The sequence below is a fragment of the Trachinotus anak genome, unplaced genomic scaffold, assembly GCF_046630095.1.
Source record: "Trachinotus anak isolate AG129_WGS33_773 ecotype Australia unplaced genomic scaffold, CSIRO_AGI_Tana_v1 ptg000011l, whole genome shotgun sequence".
NCBI lineage: Eukaryota > Metazoa > Chordata > Actinopteri > Carangiformes > Carangidae > Trachinotus > Trachinotus anak.
Window position 1 is genome coordinate 19,961,834 of NW_027273862.1, and position 7,212 is coordinate 19,969,045.

Consider the following 7,212-nt stretch of genomic DNA (forward strand, 5'->3'; position numbering starts at 1 on the left):
GACTATTGCAAAATCAAGACACAAGAGGGTGCCAAAGTCACTACAATCATCATATTTCTTCTACTACTAGCCTATAATTTTATATTATTATTATTATTATTATTATTATTATTATTATTATGTTTTTCACTGTTTTATGTCATTTTACACACAGAATCATCAATTGCTTAAGAAAATAATCATTGGTTGCCTTACAGTACTTGTATGATGGATAATACTACATTTCCCACGGTTTTTTGTGTGTAATTACAACTTTACAACAACTTCGCTCAGCATAAACTAAAACACTGGAGGTCTGAAAAATATATTTGGGGTAACAAAACAGAGGATGAAGTAGGCTACCAGTCACAGCTGATGTCATGAATCGATGGAAAATGTCACAATTTTGGATTACTGAAATTATGTAGATCTAAACAATAGTTAGTGTTTTTTTGTTTGTTTGTTTTTTTTTTTTTTGGTGGTGGTGGTGATGGGATGTGGGGGTGTGGGGGGCTGGAGCTATCTGGGGTCCCTCTGCAGTTGCCTACTTTGCTTGGTTGGTAATCCAGCCTTAGTAGATGCAGCTGTCACATATTTAACTGATTACTTAATTACTGCTACTACTGCTATCTATATTAAATATATATATTAAACATAATAAATTGCTTAACTGAAGTTGATCAATATGTATTTTTGAGACTGGTGGTAAGACTAACATTAAATCTAACTGGGACTTTGAAGTCAATATTTTAAGCTAATTAGCTATACGTATTTAAATTGAGCTGAATGAGACTTGCCTTCTAGCACTTACACTGCCTGTGTCATCAACAACACTGATATATTATGCAGCATCTCTTTTTTTAATACTAAAACGAATGAAAACTGCTGTGATGTTTGGGTGGTTTCTCACATTTCAACATGCAAGCATTTCATTATTCCCCAAGGAGCTACAATCTCTGAGCCAAACCACACCAGCACTGGGGTTGTGGAAAAGCTCTGTTTGGTTTCATGTATTCTAGCCAGAGAGTCTTGAACATCTCCTCCCTCCACCAGGCAGTGTTACTGCCAAACAGGTCAACCAGCATGCTGAGGTCGTCAACAGGAATTTCAAATTCCCTAATTCTTCGTTGGATGTGGAAGGCGCAGATAATCATCCACATTCCTCAGTCTCTCCCTCTCCACACCCACAGGACCTCCTGCTACCTCGACACAATTCAGCACACTGCAGTCTTAACCAGGATGTGCTTCCTCATGATGGGTTATACCAGTTTCCATGGCCCTTGAATTAATCTACATTAGTAAGATGTATATAATCAAAGTTGTCTCTAAATTCAGCAGCTTCAGTGTTTAACTAATTTCTGCTGGGTTGTTGCTGTTACGGTTAGAATGCAGTCTCCTATAGTAACATTTCAGCGGTTATACATCCACCATTAAAGGATCTTATGTAAGCAATAACTTGATCAGAGTGAAGACAGAACAGGAAGCAGATTATTCATTATTTTTCCTTTGAAAGTGGACAGTTTACTGTTGCTGAATCATTATTGCTGACTGAGTTATTTCACTGTGTCTGTTTGACAGATTCCCAGTAGTTCAATTTGCAACCCATTCATTTTGTTGCTCTATATAGAGAGAATCCATTTCCAAAGCTTTTTGACAAATTGCCCAGACAAACAATGGATACATGGATAAATGAGGCAGAACCAACAGATCAACTGACTTATGGAATATGAGTCATTTAAAGAAGAGCAGGTTAAAAATGCAAATAGATGCAATACAATCAACTTTAATATGTGAACTATAGTTAATTTTCATTTATAAAATTTAATCTATCACCTAGAGGGCAGTTTACCATACATTTGTTGTGATGGGTTTATCAATCAATAACTACCAAAATGGGTTACCACAAGCGCAGGAAATCATCTGTACAAATGCTATTGCAGCTGATTATTTAGATAGGAATGACTTTTCAAGCAACATCAGAAGTAGCTTGTAACACGACACCAGCATGAAATCTTAATCCTACCAGCAGAGGAAATAAGGGGGGGAAATTTGATGCTTTAAGAGCTTCCCTGCACCCTGATGGGATTTGGATTTAGCTTTGCTCTATAAATCTCCAGCAGGACCTGCAGCAGGATGGCTGCTAGTGGCAAGAACTGCTTTGAACCCTTAAGTGTTCGTATGTGAAAATAAAATGATTGTAATTAGATGAAAGTGAAAGGCAGTGTGTGCCCAGACAATTAAGCCCTAAATTAAACACCCTTGTGGCGACATACACTGCATACCTGTGTAGCCTGAAGTTTCTATGTTGCATATCTATCAATCTGTCAATTTTAGCATTCTGAATAAACATAAAAACTGTTCATAGTGGTTCAGACAGATGGCTCGGTACATTTGTAGCACATTGTCCCATCTCTTCTTGCCTGCCGTCTCTGTACAGTCCACTTTTAAATGAGGGTAAAAATGATCATCAAAATCATCCCCTGTGGACTGTTCACTTTACTTTTTGGAAATTAAAACAAAAAGGACTGTATCATACCACAATGAATTTTATGCCTTTTTCCAATGGGTTTTATATGGATGATGATTGTAAGATTTGCAAAAAAACCTTTTAATTCTTTAGAAACAAAAACGCAAAAAGATTGTCTTAAGCAGGTTTCAGGTTGGAAAATCATCTTATTCCCCAGTGTCTGACAGTATCACACACTTTTGCTGTAACAGTTTGTTCCAGCTCTGCTTTGAAGCCTTTTAATGTTTGCACTAAGTGAAATATCCAAACCCAAGACTCCATGGTTTTAATTTTTACTATCATCATTATTATTTTTAATCTTATTAGAACTTCTTCAAATGATCATTTTACACACATTTTTTCACAAAATTCAGCGACATATTTGGTATCTTTATAGATTTTTTGATCTCGACAAGAATTTAAAATAAAGATCTATGTGTTCGAACAAAGTGTGGCTGTACAGCAAAATATTGCTAATGCGCTGTATGACATGTTGTGTTGCTCTATTGTAACTTATCATGCCAAGTAAAGTTTATTTACCCAATAAATAAAAAAGACACACATTTGCACAGAAAATGGATCAATCAGGGACATAGCCAATATTTTAGAAACACAGAGATTATTAGTCTTTACCATGCATAATTTGCATGTTTTTTTTGTTGTTGTTTTTTTTTTTGTTTGCTTGTTTGTTTTTGCATGTTTTATAATAAATTATCTAACGAATAACGGAAGAATCTCTGTCTGTCTGTCTGTCTCTCTGTCTGTATTTCTATTCTCTCAACAACCCCTCATCCGATCAACCTCAAACTTGTGCAGTGGCCACTGTAACGTTTTTAAGACGAGCTCTTACTGAAAAAATTGTCAGACAGACAGACAGACATTCCTCCACCATGGTTACCATGATAACACAAGTTACCATGGTGACCGTGGAAAGAAAGAACCAAAACTGTGGAACTTTGGAAATGTAACCATCATTTCAGACCCTTCAACAGGTGACACACCAATCTGAGAGATACAAATCTTTGAACAGACATGACAAAAGACCATTGATTATATCAGCAGTGGCCTTTAGATGGATTCTACCAGCCATAAGGTCCAAAAAGTGGGCTGAGGAGCTGGAGGACAATGAGATATAGCAATCGAGGCTCGAGGGCATCCAGGTCGAGGCTCACCTCCAGAAAGCAGAGTAAAATATTACCTGTCAGGAGAAGAAGGTCAGTAAGCTCTCTACCATGCTGGAGACAGAGACTATCAGATCAAGTCTCTGTCAATACAGGGAGGTTATCTTATCACTCAGACGCAGAAGAAAAGTTGCAGCAACAAAAAGACACCCATTAGCAGCAACTGCTGCTGGATCAAGTGCTGATCCAGGGGCTGAGGAGTGAGCAGGATGCCCTCCATCAGGATCTGGAGGCCAGAAGGAACTGACCACAATCAACCTCAAGCTTTTGACTAAGGAAGAGGCCAGTCAAGCCCTCCAAAGAAAAACTACCCAGCTGAAGGAAGAGCTGAAGGAGCAGAAGGAGATGTCTCTAATTTTTTAAGGCCCTAGAACTGGTGCCAGAGGCTGAAGTCTCTGAGGAGAAACTCTTGGAGAAAAAGCAGAGGTGCTCAGTCCGGAAAAGAATCCACTACTTCCTCAGTTGAGGAAGAAGAACAAGGAGAGGTGGGAGAAGGAGTCCACAACCAACTAAGACTCAGCTCAGCAGCTTTCACCATTAACAGCTGTATGCCGCAGGTCGGCACAGTGGCCCCTGAGATAGCTGAATAAATCTTGGACCACATCCTTGTGTTTCTCCTAGCATGGTATACAGTTCCAGGGCCTGAATCTGGCCCATATGCAGCATGATTGTCAGATGCTACTTTCACATCTGGACCGATGCCGACACACACACAGAAAATCTGCCAGCTGTCAGCCAACACCAGAGGATAACGCCGGAATCTGCCCAGATGTCGAAGTATATGGGCCAGACTCAGGCCGAGGACCCTGGCCTATCTTAGGCAAGAAATTTCATTCTGCTATCTGGACCTGTGGTTAGCACAGACAAACTCAGCTGACCATGTGGACTCTTGCCCAGCTGGTTGGCTGAGGTTTGATTTTTCATGTTCTTTCCCCTGTCAGCATGCTGTGGGTTCCTCCTTCAGTTTCCTCCCACACTATGGTGTTCAGGTGAATTGGAGATTCTCAAATCCCCCAACCAATCTGCTTAAAAGAAATCAATAAAAACGGCAGTTGCTGTTTGTAAATACCCCATTCAAAGTTGACCCCTCCTCCCTGGTTCAACGAGCAAGAGAGAAGCCCCTTTTACACACCTTGTTCAAGGCAGGAATTTTGCACTTATATTCCCCCTCGCTGTTCTGTATAAAATATACAAACACCAAATGAGGCGGCATTGTTGTTGTATCTTTAACCCGGCTATGGAGGTAGTCACAGAGCTGGATCCACGACTGTGCAAAAGTGAGAACCACCATGGTGGGACAGGATGTCAACACTGTTGTGGTACACATCCACATCAAACCTCTGGTTTCAGAAGACTGACATGCTACCTAAAAAAACACACGGAGGCAGCAATATACCAGCTTTGTTTGGTTCAGTGTTTACAAGCAAAGGCAGCATAATGAGGGGTCTTCTTTACAGCAATATGGCGTATAAAATGAGTTAGAGAGAGAATGAAGAGAGGGATTGGCATTAGCGCACTTCATCCTGTCCACTGTGGCGCTCAGTTAAACAGATACACACACCTGGGCTGGGGCTGAAAAGTAAAAGATAATGTTCTTTTCTAACCACTTTTCCTTCTCCTTGATTGAAAACATCATGAGTCACAAGTAAAGATGTGATGGATAATTCATAAGGAATTGCCCCAAGGAATTGTGGGACGGCATTATCTCCTTTCCTTTTGTAAAGGATGGTTCAGTGCACCCTATGCTAAAGGAGATAAGGAAGGAAACACTGAAGCACCTTTCCTTAGCATTCAGAGAATTCATCCAGCTCTTATCATGGCTACCACTTAGATACTTCCAGGTCATGTCACTCACCTCCCTTGTCCTCATTGTGTGGTTTTTGAACAGGTTTTTGGTTCAATAAGGTATGTGGTTTACACAAGCTCAAGACATTGTCACATTTTATTCTAAGACATAAAATACACAAGTAAATATCCCAGTGATGCTTTTTAGGCACTTTCGTGTCTTAAAAAAGGTGGTTGCTAACACGTGGCTAAATTAAACTGCAGAGGTTTTCAGGGACATTAAATATCATCACAAAGACAACACAAAAAAAATAATCTACTCACCAGTCACAGCCTTATTGAGTTTATTCTTGTGCTCCTGCAGACTAACTTTCTAAGAGGTAAGGCTTTTGTGTAAGAGGAGTGAGCGCAGTGAATCAAATTATAAGTTTAAGTCATGTAAATGTGGTGTAATTCGTTTAGCTTTTTACTGCTGGCGATTGTATTTGGCTTCAAAAATCATAAATGTGGTGTCATTTGTGAAGATTATCTTGCTGAAGAAGAAGTCTAAATATCATAAAAACTTTTGTTTGTCACAGAGCTTATTTTATGCAGTAAAATGGAAAAAACCCACTGGCTTTTTTTCTAGAGAACCAAGGTGATGCTAACTTCCTGTTTGGTGTACAAAAACATGGCATCTCTGTAGCGCTCTATACATCCATGAGAGACTCATGGCACGTTCAGCCTCGACGAAATGTTGCAAAATGTTTATTTAAGCAGAAACGTTCTTGCATTGAACACCCTGTTCTGTTATGTATGCTCACTGCCTTTTTAATCTTATACACATGTCAAAACATATCTCAAAGCCCATTGCACGTCATTATGTTTGCCGAGGGCATGACGTTCAGCTAGGAAACTATAGCAAAATAGTGCACACCGTTTTCAAACTGAATGTACCTCTGGTAGCTATGTTTTTAGAGTCCTCACACCTTTGGGTGAGCCTGGTCCATATAGTTGTACATCTGGGCTAATTCCACCTGCTATCCTCCAATGTTGACTGACAGCCAGGAAACTTATCTGTGTGTGCACCAGAAATGGACCAGATGTGGAAGTAGCATCTGACAGTCATGCTGTACATGGGCCAGATTCAGAGGGAGAAACATAACATCTAGTCCAAGTATTTGCCAGAATAATTTTGCTACCTAGGCTTCAAGCTGTTATTGCAAAATGGTTGCAGCTTATTTAATTAAATCATTATTTCATTAAAATGTCCCGTAAATTTTAAGATCTGACTGCAGTTTCAACTCCCTACACACAGAGCCAGGAGAGGGCCCTTTGTAGGATCAGGTATTAACCTAAATACATTCTGAGTACCAAGTGAAAACTGTTGAGTATTGGACACTAGTATTTGGTCAGATTTGGGTCAGATTCTTAGGCTTGTTTACTTATTCTATTACCGGATATTTCTGATTTAAATCAGAAAACACTTTCAACTTTAAACAATATTCTATTTAGAAAAAAACTTGTAATTGGAATAACACAGATGCACAGTTTGGTAAATTTCATAAATGATCAAAAAAGGCTCAAAATATGGTTGCATTCCCTAAAGTAAGGTATCATGTACACTTATTTTTGGTTATATTTTTGTATTTAAACATACCAAGACTAAATATTGTAGCTACAGCCAAACACATGATAAGAATTAAAGATTAAATCACCCCAAAACACAAAGTCACACACAGGCAGATAAAACACAGCCAGAGGATGAAGAACAGAGCTGGG